Here is a 12,819-nt window from a genome sequence, read left to right on the forward strand (position 1 = left end):
CCCCTGAAAATCCACGATAGGCAGGATGGTTCCCAGATCCAAGGTGGCACCAGTGCCAAGTCGGGCTGGTTTGATGGTGCAAAGTGGCTCCTGCAATCTGCCATCCAGACGCGGGGCAGCGGATTTTTGTTTGCTGGAGAAAAGTTCCGTGGTTTGTTTTTGGCGGTATATGGCTGGGCGTGGCCGGCTGGCTCCTTAAAAAGCTCGATACGCAGGATGGTTCCCTGACCCAAGGTGGCATCAGTGCCAAGTCGGGCTGTTTTCGTAGTACCAAGTGCGTCCTGCAATTTGCCATCCAGAAGAGGGGCAGTTGAGTTTTGTTTGCCAGAGAAAAGGGCCGTGGTTTGTGTTTGGGGGCATATGGCTGAGAGTGGCCGGCTGGCCCCTGAAAATCCACGATAGGCAGGATGGTTCCCAGAGCCAAGGTGGCATCACTGCCAAGTCGGGCTGGTTTGATAGTACCAAGTGGCTCCTGCAATCTGCCATCTAGAAGCGGGGCAGCTTACTTTTGTTTGCCAGGGAAACGGGCCGAGGTTTGTGTCTGGCGGTCTATGGCTGAGAGTGACCGGCTAGGTCCTGAAAAGCTACAATAGGCAGGATGGTTACCAGACCCATGGTGACAGCAGTGCCAAGTTGGGCTGGTTTGATAGTACCAAGTGGCTCCTGCAATCTGCCATCAAAAGGTTTGCAGGCCAGTTTTGTTTTCCAGGGAAAAGCGCCGTTGTTTTTGTTTGGGGGCCTGTTGCTGGGAGTGGCCGGCTGGCTCCTTAGAATCCACGATACGCAGGATGGTTCCCAGACCAGAGGTGGCACCAGTGCCAAGTCGGGCTGGTTTGATGGTGCAAAGTGTCTCCTGCAATCTGCCATCCAGAAGCGGGGCAGCTTACTTTTGTTTGCCAGGGAAACGGGCCGAGCTTTGTGTCTGGCGCCCATGGCTGGGAGTGACCGGCTGGCTCCTGAAAAGCTACGATAGGCAGGATGGTTACCAGACCCACGGAGGCACCAGTGCCAAGTTGGGCTGGTTTGATAGTACCAAGTGGCTCCTGCAATCTGCCATCCAGAAGAGGGGCAGTTGAGTTTTGTTTGCCAGAGAAAAGGGCCGTGGTTTTTGTTTGGGGGCCTATGGCTCAGAGTGGCCGGCTGGCCCCTGAAAATCCACGATAGGCAGAATGGTTCCCAGACCCAAGGTGGCACCAGTGCCAAGTCGGGCTGGTTTGATGGTGCAAAATGGCTCCTGCAATCTGCCATCCCAACGCGGGGCAGCTGATTTTTGTTTGCCAGAGAACAAGTCCGTGGTTCGTTTTTGGGGGCATATGGCTGGGAGGGGCCGGCTTGCTCCTTAAAATGCTCGATAGGCAGGATGGTTCCCAGACCCAAGGTGGCACCAGTGCCAAGTTGGGCTGTTTTTGTAGTACCAAGTGCGTCCTGCAATTTGCCCTCCAGAAGAGGGGCAGTTTAGTTTTGTTTGCCAGAGAAAAGGGCCGTGGTTTGTGCTTGAGGGCACATGGCTGAGAGTGTCCGGCTGGCTCCTGAAAATCCACGCTAGGCAGCATGGTTCCCAGACCCAAGGTGGCACCAGTGCCAAGTCGGGCTGGTTTGATGGTGCAAAGTGTCTCCTGCAATCTGCCATCCAGAAGCGGGGTAGCCGATTTTTGTTTGCTGGAGAAAAGGCTTTGGATTTTTTTGGGCGCCTGTGGCTGGGAGTGGCCAGCTGGCTCATTAGAATCCACGATACGCAGCATGGTTCCCAGAGCCAAGGTGGCACCAGTGCCAAGTTGGGCTGGTTTTGTAGTAGCAAGTGGCTCCTGCAATTTGCCATCCAGAAGAGGGGCAGTTGAGTTTTGTTTGCCAGAGGAAAGGGCCGTGGTTTTTGTTTGGGGGTACATGGCTGAGAGTGGCCGGCTGGCCCCTGAAATTCCACGATAGGCAGGATGGTTCGGAGATCCAAGGTGGAACCAGTGCCGAGTTGGGCTGGTTTTATGTTGCAAAGTGTCTCCTTCAATCTGCCATCAAAATGTTGGCAGGCGAGTTTTGTTTTCCAGGGAAAAGCGCCGTTGTTTGTGTTTGGGGGCCTGTGGCTGGGAGTGGCCAGCTGGCTCCTTAGAATCCACGATACGCAGGATGGTTCCCAGACCAGAGGTGGCACCAGTGCCAAGTCGGGCCAGTTTGATGGTGCAAAGTGGCTCCGGCAATTTGCCATCCAGAAGCGGGGCAGCTTACTTTTGTTTGCCAGGGAAACGGTCCGAGGTTTTTGTCTGGGGGCCTATGGCTGGGAGTGACCGGCTGGCTCCTGAAAAGTTACGATAGGCAGGATGGTTACCAGACCCATGGTGGCACCAGTGCCAAGTTGGGTTGTTTTTGTAGTACCAAGTGGCTCCTGCAATTTGCCCTCCAGAAGAGGGGCAGTTGAGTTTTGTTTGCCAGAGAAAAGGGCCGTGGTTTCTGCTTGAGGGCTTATGGCTGAGAGTGGCCGGCTGGCTCCTAAAAATCCACATTACGCCGCATGGTTCCCAGATCCAAGGTGGCACCAGTGCCAAGTCGGGCTGGTTTGATGGTGCAAAGTGTCTCCTGCAATCTGCCATCCAGAAGCGGGGTAGCCGATTTTTGTTTGCAAGAGAAAAGGTCTTTGGTTTTTATTGGGCGCCTGTGACTGGGAGTGGCCGGCTGGCTCATTAGAATCCACGATACGCAGCATGGTTCCCAGAGCCAAGGTGGCACCAGTGCCAAGTTGGGCTGGTTTTGTAGTAGCACGTGGCTCCTGCAATTTGCCATCCAGAAGAGGGGCAGTTGAGTTTTGTTGGCCAGAGGAAAGGGCCGTGGATTTTGTTTGGGGGTACATGGCTGAGAGTGGCCGGCTGGCCCCTGAAAATCCACGATAGGCAGGATGGTTCCCAGATCCAAGGTGGGACCAGTGCCAAGTCGGGCTGGTTTTATGTTACAAAGTGGCTCCTGCAATCTGCCATCAAAATTTGGCAGGCGAGTTTTGTTTTCCAGGGAAAAGCGCCGTTGTTTGTGTTTGGGGACCTGTGGCTGGGAGTGGCCGGCTGGCTCCTTAGAATCCACGATACGCAGGATGGTTCCCAGACCAGAGGTGGCACCAGTGCCAAGTCGGGCTGGTTTGATAGTAATAAATAGCTCCTGCAATCTGCCATCCAGAAGCGGGGTAGATTACTTTTGTTTGCCAGGGAAACGGGCCGAGGTTTTTTTCTGGGGGCCTATGGCTGGGAGTGACCGGCTAGGTCCTGAAAAGCTACAGTAGGCAGGATGATTACCAGACCCATGGTAGCAGCAGTGCCAAGTTGGGCTGATTTGATAGTACCAAGTGGCTCCTGCAATCTGCCATCAAAAAGTTGGCAGGCGAGTTTTGTTTTCCAGGGAAAAGCGCCGTTGTTTGTGTTTGGGGCCCTGTGGCTGGGAGTGGCCGCCTGTCGTCTTAGAATCCACGTTACGCAGCATGGCTCCCAAATCCAAGGTGGCACCAGTGCCAAGTCGGGCTGGTTTGATAGTACCAAGTGGCTCCTGCAATCTGCCATCCAGAAGCGGGGCAGCTTACTTTTGTTTGCCAGGGAAACGGGCCGAGGTATTTGTCTGGGGCCCTATGGCAGGGAGTGACTGGCTGGCTCCTGAAAAGCTACGATAGGCAGGATGTTTACCAGACCCATGGTGGCACCAGTGCCATATTGGGCTAATTTGATAGTACCAAGTGGCTCCTGCAATCTGCCATCCAGAAGCGGGGCAGCTTACTTTTGTTTTCCATGGAAACGGGCCGAGGTTTCTGTCTGGGGGTCTATGGCTGGGAGTGACCTCCTGGCTCCTGAAAAGCTATGCTAGGCAGGATGGTGACCAGACCCATGGTGGCACCAGTGCCAAGTTGGGCTGGTTTGATAGTACCAAGTGGCTCCTGCAATCTGCCATCAAAATGTTGGCAGGCGAGTTTTGTTTTCCGGGGAAAAGCGCCGTTGTTTGTGTTTGGGGGCCTGTGGCTCGGAGTGGCCGGGTGGCTGCTTAGAATCCACGATACGCAGGATGGCTCCCAGGCCAGAGGAGGCACCAGTGTCAAGTTGGGCTGGTTTGATAGTACCAAGTGTCTCCTGCAATCAGCCATCCAGAAGCGGGGCAGCTTAATTTTGTTTGCCAGGGAAACGGGCCGCTGTTTGTGTCTGGGGGCCTACGGCTGGGAGTGACCGACTGGCTCCTGAAATGCTACGATAGGAGGGATGGTTCCCAGACCAGTGGTGGCACCAGTGCCAAGTTGGGCTGGTTTGATAGTACCAAGTGGCTCCTGCAATCTGCCATCAAAAAGTTGGCAGGCGAGTTTTGTTTTCCAGGGAAAAGCGCCGTTGTTTGTGATTGGGGGCCTGTGGCTTGGAGTGGCCGGCTGGCTCCTTAGAATCCACGATACGCAGGATGGTTCCCAGACCAGAGGTGGCACCAGTGCCAAGTCGGGCTGGTTTGATGATGCCAATTTGCTCCTGCAATCTGCCATCCAGAAGCGGGGTAGCTTACTTTTGTGTGCCAGGGAAACGGGCCGAGGATTTTGGCTGGGGGCCCATGGCTGGGAGTGACCGGCTGGCTCCTGAAAAGCTACGATAGGCAGGATGGTGACCAGACCCATGGTGGCACCAGTGCCAAGTTGGGCTGGTTTGATAGTACCAAGTGGCTCCTGCAATCTGCCATCAAAAAGTTGGCAGGCCAGTTTTGTTTTCCAGGGAAAAGCACCATTGATTTTGTTTGGGGGCCTGTGGCTGGGAGTGGCCAGCTGGCTACTTAGAGTCCACGATACGCAGGATGGTTCCCAGACCCAAGGTGGCACCAGTGCCAAGTCGGGCTGGTTTGATAGTACCAAGTGGCTCCTGCAATCTGCCATCCAGAAGCGGGGCAGCTGAATTTTGTTTGCCAGAGAAAAAGGCTGTTGTTTGTGTTTGGGGGCCTGTAGCTTGCAGTGGCGGGCTGGCTCCTGAAAATCCATGATACGCAGCATGCTTCCCAGACCCAAGGTGGCACCAGTGCCAAGTAGGGCTGGTTTGATAATACCAAGTGGCTCCTGCAATCTGCCATCCAGAAGAGGGGCAGTTGAGTTTTGTTTGCCAGAGAAAAGGGCCATGGTTAGTATTTGGGGGCATATGGCTGAGAGAGGCCGGCTGGCTCCTTAAAATCCACGATAGGCAAGATGGTTCCCAGATCCAAGGTGGCACCAGTGCCACGTCTGGCTGGTTTGATAGTACTAAATAACTCCTGCAATCTGCCATCCAGAAGCGGGGCAGCTTACTTTTGTTTGCCAGGGAAACGGGCCGAGGTTTTTGTCTGGGGGCCTATGGCTGGGAGTGACCGGCTGGCTCCTGAAAAGCTACGATAGGCAGGATGGTGACCAGACCCATGGTGGCACCAGAGCCAAGTTGGGCTGGTTTGATAGTACCAAGTGGCTCCTGCAATCTGCCATCAAAAAGTTGGCAGGCGAGTTTTGTTTTCCAGGGAAAAGCGCCGTTGTTTGTGTTTGGGGGCCTGTGGCTGGGAGTGGCCGCCTGGCGCCTTAGAATTTACGTTATGCAGCATGGTTCCCAGAGCCAAGGTGGCACCAGTGCCAAGTTTGGCTGGTTTGATAGTACCAAGTGGCTCCTGCAATTTGCCATCAAAAAGTAGGCAGGCCAGTTTTGTTTTCCAGGGAAAAGCGCCGTTGTTTGTGTTTGGGGGCCTGTGGCTGGGAGTGGCCAGCTGGCTCCTAAGAATCCACGATACGCAGGATGGTTTCCAGACCAGAGGTGGCACCAGTGCCAAGTCGGGCTGGTTTGATGGTGCAAAGTGTCTCCTGCAATCTGCCATCCAGAAGCGGGGTAGCTTACTTTTGTTTGCCAGGGAAACGGGCAGAGCTTTGTGTCTGGGGCCTATGGCTGGGAGTGACCGGCTGGCTCCTGAAAAGCTACGATAGGCAGGATGGTGACCAGACCCATGGAGGCACCAGTGCCAAGTTGGGCTGGTTTGATAGTACCAAGTGGCTCCTGCAATCTGCCATCCAAAAGCAGGGCAGCTGAGTTTTGTTTGCCAAAGAAAAGGGCTGTGGTATGTGTTTGGGTCCTGTGGCTGGGAGTGGCCGGCTGGCTCCTTAAATTCCATGATACGCAGCATCGTTCCCAGGCCCAAGGTGGCACCAGTGCCAAGTTGGGCTGGTTTGACAGTGTCAAGCGCCTCCTGCAATCTCCCATCCACAAGTGGGGCAGCTGAGATTTTTTTGCCTGTGAATCGGGCCATTGTTTTTGATTGGGGTCTGTGGCCAAGAGTGGTCGGCTGGCTCCTGACAATCCACAATACGCAGGATGGTTCCCAGAGCCAAGGTGGCACCAGTGCCAAGTTGGACTGGTTTGATTTTACCAAGTGCGTCCTGCAATCTGCCATTCAGAAGCGGGGCAGCTGAGTTTTGTTTGCCAGAGTAAAGGGCCGTGGTTTTTGTTTGGGGGCCTATGGCTCAGAGTGGCCGGCTGGCCCCTGAAAATCCACGATAGGCAGGATGGCTCCCAGACCCAAGGTGGCACCAGAGCCAAGTCGGGCTGGTTTGATGGTGCAAAGTGGCTCCTGCAATCTGCCATCACGACGCGGGGCAGCTGATTTTTGTTTGCCAGAGAACAAGTCCGTGGTTCATTTTTGGGGGCATATGGCTGGGAGTGGCCGGCTGGCTCCTTAAAAAGCTCGATACGCATGATGGTTCCCAGGCCAGATGTGGCACCAGTGCCAAGTTGGGCTGTTTTTGTAGTACCAAGTGCGTCCTGCAATTTGCCTTCCAGAAGAGGGGCAGTTGAGTTTTGTTTGCCAGAGAAAAGGGCCGTGGTTTGTGTTTGTGGGCATATGGCTGAGAGTGGCCGGCTGACACCTGAAAATCCACAATAGGCAGGATGGTTCCCAGAGCCAAGGTGGCACCAGTGCCAAGTCGGGCTGGTTTGATAGTACTAAATAACTCCTGCAATCTGCCATCAAAAAGTTGGCAGGCGAGTTTTGTTTTCCAGGGAAAAGCGCCGTTGTTTTTGTTTGGGGGCCTGTGCCTGGGAGTGGCCGGCTGGCTCCTTAGAATCCACGATACGCAGGATGGTTCCCAGACCAGAAGTGGCACCAGTGCCAAGTTGGGCTGGTTTGATGGTGCAAAGTGGCTCCTGCAATCTGCCATCCAGAAGCGGGGTAGCTTACTTTTGTTTGCCAGGGAAACGGGCAGAATTTTGTGTCTGGGGGCCAATGGCTGGGAGTGGCCGGCTGGCTCCTTAAAATGCACGATACGCAGGATGGTGACCAGACCCAAGGTGGTACCAGTGCCAAGTCGTGCTGCTTTTGTAGTACCAAGTGCGTCCTGCAATTTGCCATCCAGAAGAGGGGCAGTTGAGTTTTGTTTACCAGAGTAAAGTGCCGTGGTTTGTTTTGGGGGCCTATGGCTGAGAGTGGCCGGCTGGCCCCTGAAAATCCACGATAGGCAGGATGGTTCCCAGATCCAAGGTGGCACCAGTGCCAAGTCGGGCTGGTTTGATGGTGCAAAGTGGCTCCTGCAATCTGCCATCCAGACGCGGGGCAGCGGATTTTTGTTTGCTGGAGAAAAGTTCCGTGGTTTGTTTTTGGCGGTATATGGCTGGGCGTGGCCGGCTGGCTCCTTAAAAAGCTCGATACGCAGGATGGTTCCCTGACCCAAGGTGGCATCAGTGCCAAGTCGGGCTGTTTTCGTAGTACCAAGTGCGTCCTGCAATTTGCCATCCAGAAGAGGGGCAGTTGAGTTTTGTTTGCCAGAGAAAAGGGCCGTGGTTTGTGTTTGGGGGCATATGGCTGAGAGTGGCCGGCTGGCCCCTGAAAATCCACGATAGGCAGGATGGTTCCCAGAGCCAAGGTGGCATCACTGCCAAGTCGGGCTGGTTTGATAGTACCAAGTGGCTCCTGCAATCTGCCATCTAGAAGCGCGGCAGCTTACTTTTGTTTGCCAGGGAAACGGGCCGAGGTTTGTGTCTGGCGGTCTATGGCTGAGAGTGACCGGCTAGGTCCTGAAAAGCTACAATAGGCAGGATGGTTACCAGACCCATGGTGACAGCAGTGCCAAGTTGGGCTGGTTTGATAGTACCAAGTGGCTCCTGCAATCTGCCATCAAAAAGTTTGCAGGCCAGTTTTGTTTTCCAGGGAAAAGCGCCGTTGTTTTTGTTTGGGGGCCTGTTGCTGGGAGTGGCCGGCTGGCTCCTTAGAATCCACGATACGCAGGATGGTTCCCAGACCAGAGGTGGCACCAGTGCCAAGTCGGGCTGGTTTGATGGTGCAAAGTGTCTCCTGCAATCTGCCATCCAGAAGCGTGATAGCTTACTTTTGTTTGCCAGGGAAACGGGCCGAGCTTTGTGTCTGGCGCCCATGGCTGGGAGTGACCGGCTGGCTCCTGAAAAGCTACGATAGGCAGGATGGTTACCAGACCCACGGAGGCACCAGTGCCAAGTTGGGCTGGTTTGATAGTACCAAGTGGCTCCTGCAATCTGCCATCCAGAAGAGGGGCAGTTGAGTTTTGTTTGCCAGAGAAAAGGGCCATGGTTTTTGTTTGGGGGCCTATGGCTCAGAGTGGCCGGCTGGCCCCTGAAAATCCACGATAGGCAGAATGGTTCCCAGACCCAAGGTGGCACCAGTGCCAAGTCGGGCTGGTTTGATGGTGCAAAATGGCTCCTGCAATCTGCCATCCCAACGCGGGGCAGCTGATTTTTGTTTGCCAGAGAACAAGTCCGTGGTTCGTTTTTGGGGGCATATGGCTGGGAGGGGCCGGCTTGCTCCTTAAAATGCTCGATAGGCAGGATGGTTCCCAGACCCAAGGTGGCACCAGTGCCAAGTTGGGCTGTTTTTGTAGTACCAAGTGCGTCCTGCAATTTGCCCTCCAGAAGAGGGGCAGTTTAGTTTTGTTTGCCAGAGAAAAGGGCCGTGGTTTGTGCTTGAGGGCACATGGCTGAGAGTGTCCGGCTGGCTCCTGAAAATCCACGCTAGGCAGCATGGTTCCCAGACCCAAGGTGGCACCAGTGCCAAGTCGGGCTGGTTTGATGGTGCAAAGTGTCTCCTGCAATCTGCCATCCAGAAGCGGGGTAGCCGATTTTTGTTTGCTGGAGAAAAGGCTTTGGATTTTTTTGGGCGCCTGTGGCTGGGAGTGGCCAGCTGGCTCATTAGAATCCACGATACGCAGCATGGTTCCCAGAGCCAAGGTGGCACCAGTGCCAAGTTGGGCTGGTTTTGTAGTAGCAAGTGGCTCCTGCAATTTGCCATCCAGAAGAGGGGCAGTTGAGTTTTGTTTGCCAGAGGAAAGGGCCGTGGTTTTTGTTTGGGGGTACATGGCTGAGAGTGGCCGGCTGGCCCCTGAAATTCCACGATAGGCAGGATGGTTCGGAGATCCAAGGTGGAACCAGTGCCGAGTTGGGCTGGTTTTATGTTGCAAAGTGTCTCCTTCAATCTGCCATCAAAATGTTGGCAGGCGAGTTTTGTTTTCCAGGGAAAAGCGCCGTTGTTTGTGTTTGGGGGCCTGTGGCTGGGAGTGGCCAGCTGGCTCCTTAGAATCCACGATACGCAGGATGGTTCCCAGACCAGAGGTGGCACCAGTGCCAAGTCGGGCCAGTTTGATGGTGCAAAGTGGCTCCGGCAATTTGCCATCCAGAAGCGGGGCAGCTTACTTTTGTTTGCCAGGGAAACGGTCCGAGGTTTTTGTCTGGGGGCCTATGGCTGGGAGTGACCGGCTGGCTCCTGAAAAGTTACGATAGGCAGGATGGTTACCAGACCCATGGTGGCACCAGTGCCAAGTTGGGTTGTTTTTGTAGTACCAAGTGGCTCCTGCAATTTGCCCTCCAGAAGAGGGGCAGTTGAGTTTTGTTTGCCAGAGAAAAGGGCCGTGGTTTCTGCTTGAGGGCTTATGGCTGAGAGTGGCCGGCTGGCTCCTAAAAATCCACATTACGCCGCATGGTTCCCAGATCCAAGGTGGCACCAGTGCCAAGTCGGGCTGGTTTGATGGTGCAAAGTGTCTCCTGCAATCTGCCATCCAGAAGCGGGGTAGCCGATTTTTGTTTGCAAGAGAAAAGGTCTTTGGTTTTTATTGGGCGCCTGTGACTGGGAGTGGCCGGCTGGCTCATTAGAATCCACGATACGCAGCATGGTTCCCAGAGCCAAGGTGGCACCAGTGCCAAGTTGGGCTGGTTTTGTAGTAGCACGTGGCTCCTGCAATTTGCCATCCAGAAGAGGGGCAGTTGAGTTTTGTTGGCCAGAGGAAAGGGCCGTGGTTTTTGTTTGGGGGTACATGGCTGAGAGTGGCCGGCTGGCCCCTGAAAATCCACGATAGGCAGGATGGTTCCGAGATCCAAGGTGGGACCAGTGCCAAGTCGGGCTGGTTTTATGTTACAAAGTGGCTCCTGCAATCTGCCATCAAAATTTGGCAGGCGAGTTTTGTTTTCCAGGGAAAAGCGCCGTTGTTTGTGTTTGGGGACCTGTGGCTGGGAGTGGCCGGCTGGCTCCTTAGAATCCACGATACGCAGGATGGTTCCCAGACCCAAGGTGGCAGCAGTGCCAAGTTGGGCTGGTTTGATGGTGCAAAGTGGCTCCTCTAATCTGCCATCCAGAAGCGGGGTAGCTTACTTTTGTTTGCCAGGGAAACGGGCAGAGCTTTGTGTCTGGGGGCCTATGGCTTGGAGTCGCCAACTGGCTCCTTAAAATGCACGACACGCAGGATGGTTCCCAGACCAGAGGTGGCACCAGTGCCAAGTTGGGTTGTTTTTGTAGTATCAAGTGCGTCCTGCAATTTGCCTTCCAGAAGAGGGGCAGTTGAGTTTTGTTTGCCAGAGAAAAGGGCCGTGGTTTGTGTTTGAGGGCATATGGCTGAGAGTGGCCGGGTGACACCACAAAATCCACAATAGGCAGGATGGTTCCCAGAGCCAAGGTGGCACCAGTGCCAAGTCGGGCTGGTTTGATAGTACTAAATAGCTCCTGCAATCTGCCATCCAGAAGCGGGGTAGCTTAATTTTGTTTGTCAGGGAAGCGGGCAGAGCTTTGTGTCTGGGGTCCTGTGGCTGGGAGTGGCCGGCTGGCTCCTTAGAATCCACGATACACAGGATGGTTCCCAGACCAGTGGTGGCACCAGTGCCAAGTTGGGCTGGTTTGATAGTACCAAGTGGCTCCTGCAATCTGCCATCAAAAAGTTGGCAGGCGAGTTTTGTTTACCAGAGTAAAGTGCCGTGGTTTGTTTTTGGGGGCCTATGGCTGAGAGTGGCCGACTGGCCCCTGAAAATCCACAATGGGCAGGATGGTTCCCAGATCCAAGGTGGCACCAGTGCCAAGTCGGGCTGGTTTGATGGTGCAAAGTGGCTCCTGCAATCTGCCATCCAGACGCGGGGCAGCGCATTTTTGTTTGCTGGAGAAAAGTTCCGTGGTTTGTTTTTGGCGGTATATGAATGGGAGTGGCCGGCTGTCTCCTTAAAAAGCTCGATACGCAGGATGGTTCCCTGACCCAAGGTGGCATCAGTGCCAAGTCGGGCTGTTTTCGTAGTACCAAGTGCGTCCTGCAATTTGCCGTCCAGAAGAGGGGCAGTTGAGTTTTGTTTGCCAGAGAAAAGGGCCGTGATTTGTGTTTGGGGGCATATGGCAGAGAGTGGCCGGCTGGCCCCTGAAAATCCACGATAGGCAGGATGGTTCCCAGACCAGAGGTGGCACCAGTACCAAGTCGGGCTGATTTGATAGTACCAAGTGGTTCCTGCAATCTGCCATCCAGAAGCGGGGCAGCTTACTTTTGTTTGCCAGGGATACGGGCCGAGGTTTTTTTCTGGGGGCCTATGGCTGGGAGTGACCGGCTGGCTCCTGAAAAGCTACAGTAGGCAGAATGATTACCAGACCCATGGTAGCAGCAGTGCCAAGTTGGGCTGGTTTGATAGTACCAAGTGGCTCCTGCAATCTGCCATCAAAAAGTTGGCAGGCGAGTTTTGTTTTCCGGGGAAAAGCGCCGTTGTTTGTGTTTGGGGTCCTGTGGCTCGGAGTGGCCGGGAGGCTGCTTAGAATCCACGATACGCAGGATGGTTCCCAGACCAGTGGTGGCACCAGTGCCAAGTTGGGCTGGTTTGATAGTACCAAGTGGCTCCTGCAATCTGCCATCCAGAAGCGGGGTAGCTTACTTTTGTTTGCCAGGGAAATGGGCCGAAATTCTTGTCTGGGGGCCAGTGCCTGGGGCTGGCTGGCTGGCCCCTGAAAAGCTACGATAGGCAGGATGGTTTCCAGACCCATGGTGGCACCAGTGCCAAGTTGGGCTGGTTTGATAGTACCAAGTGGCTCCTGCAATCTGCCATCCAGAAGCGGGGTACCTTACTTTTGTGTGCCAGGGAAACGGGCCGAGGTTTGTGGCTGGGGGCCCATGGCTGGGAGTGACCGGCTGGCTCCTGAAAAGCTACGATAGGCAGGATGGTGACCAGACCCATGGTTGCACCAGTGCCAAGTTGGGCTGGTTTGATAGTACCAAGTGGCTCCTGCAATCTGCCATCAAAAAGTTGGCAGGCCAGTTTTGTTTTCCAGGGAAAAGCACCGTTGTTTGTGTTTGGGGACCTGTGGCTGGGAGTGGCCAGCTGGCTACTTAGAATCCACGATACGCTGGATGGTTCCCAGACCCAAGTTGGCACCAGTGCCAAGTCGGGCTGGTTTGATACTACCAAGTGGCTCCTGCAATCTGCCATCCAGAAGCGGGGCAGCTGAATTTTGTTTGCCAGAGAAAAAGGCTGTTGTTTGCGTTTGGGGGCCTGTAGCTTGCAGTGGCGGGCTGACTCCTGAAAATCCATGATACGCAGCATGCTTCCCAGACCCAAGGTGGCACCA

The sequence above is a fragment of the Melospiza georgiana genome, chromosome 4, assembly GCF_028018845.1.
Source record: "Melospiza georgiana isolate bMelGeo1 chromosome 4, bMelGeo1.pri, whole genome shotgun sequence".
Classification (NCBI taxonomy): domain Eukaryota; kingdom Metazoa; phylum Chordata; class Aves; order Passeriformes; family Passerellidae; genus Melospiza; species Melospiza georgiana.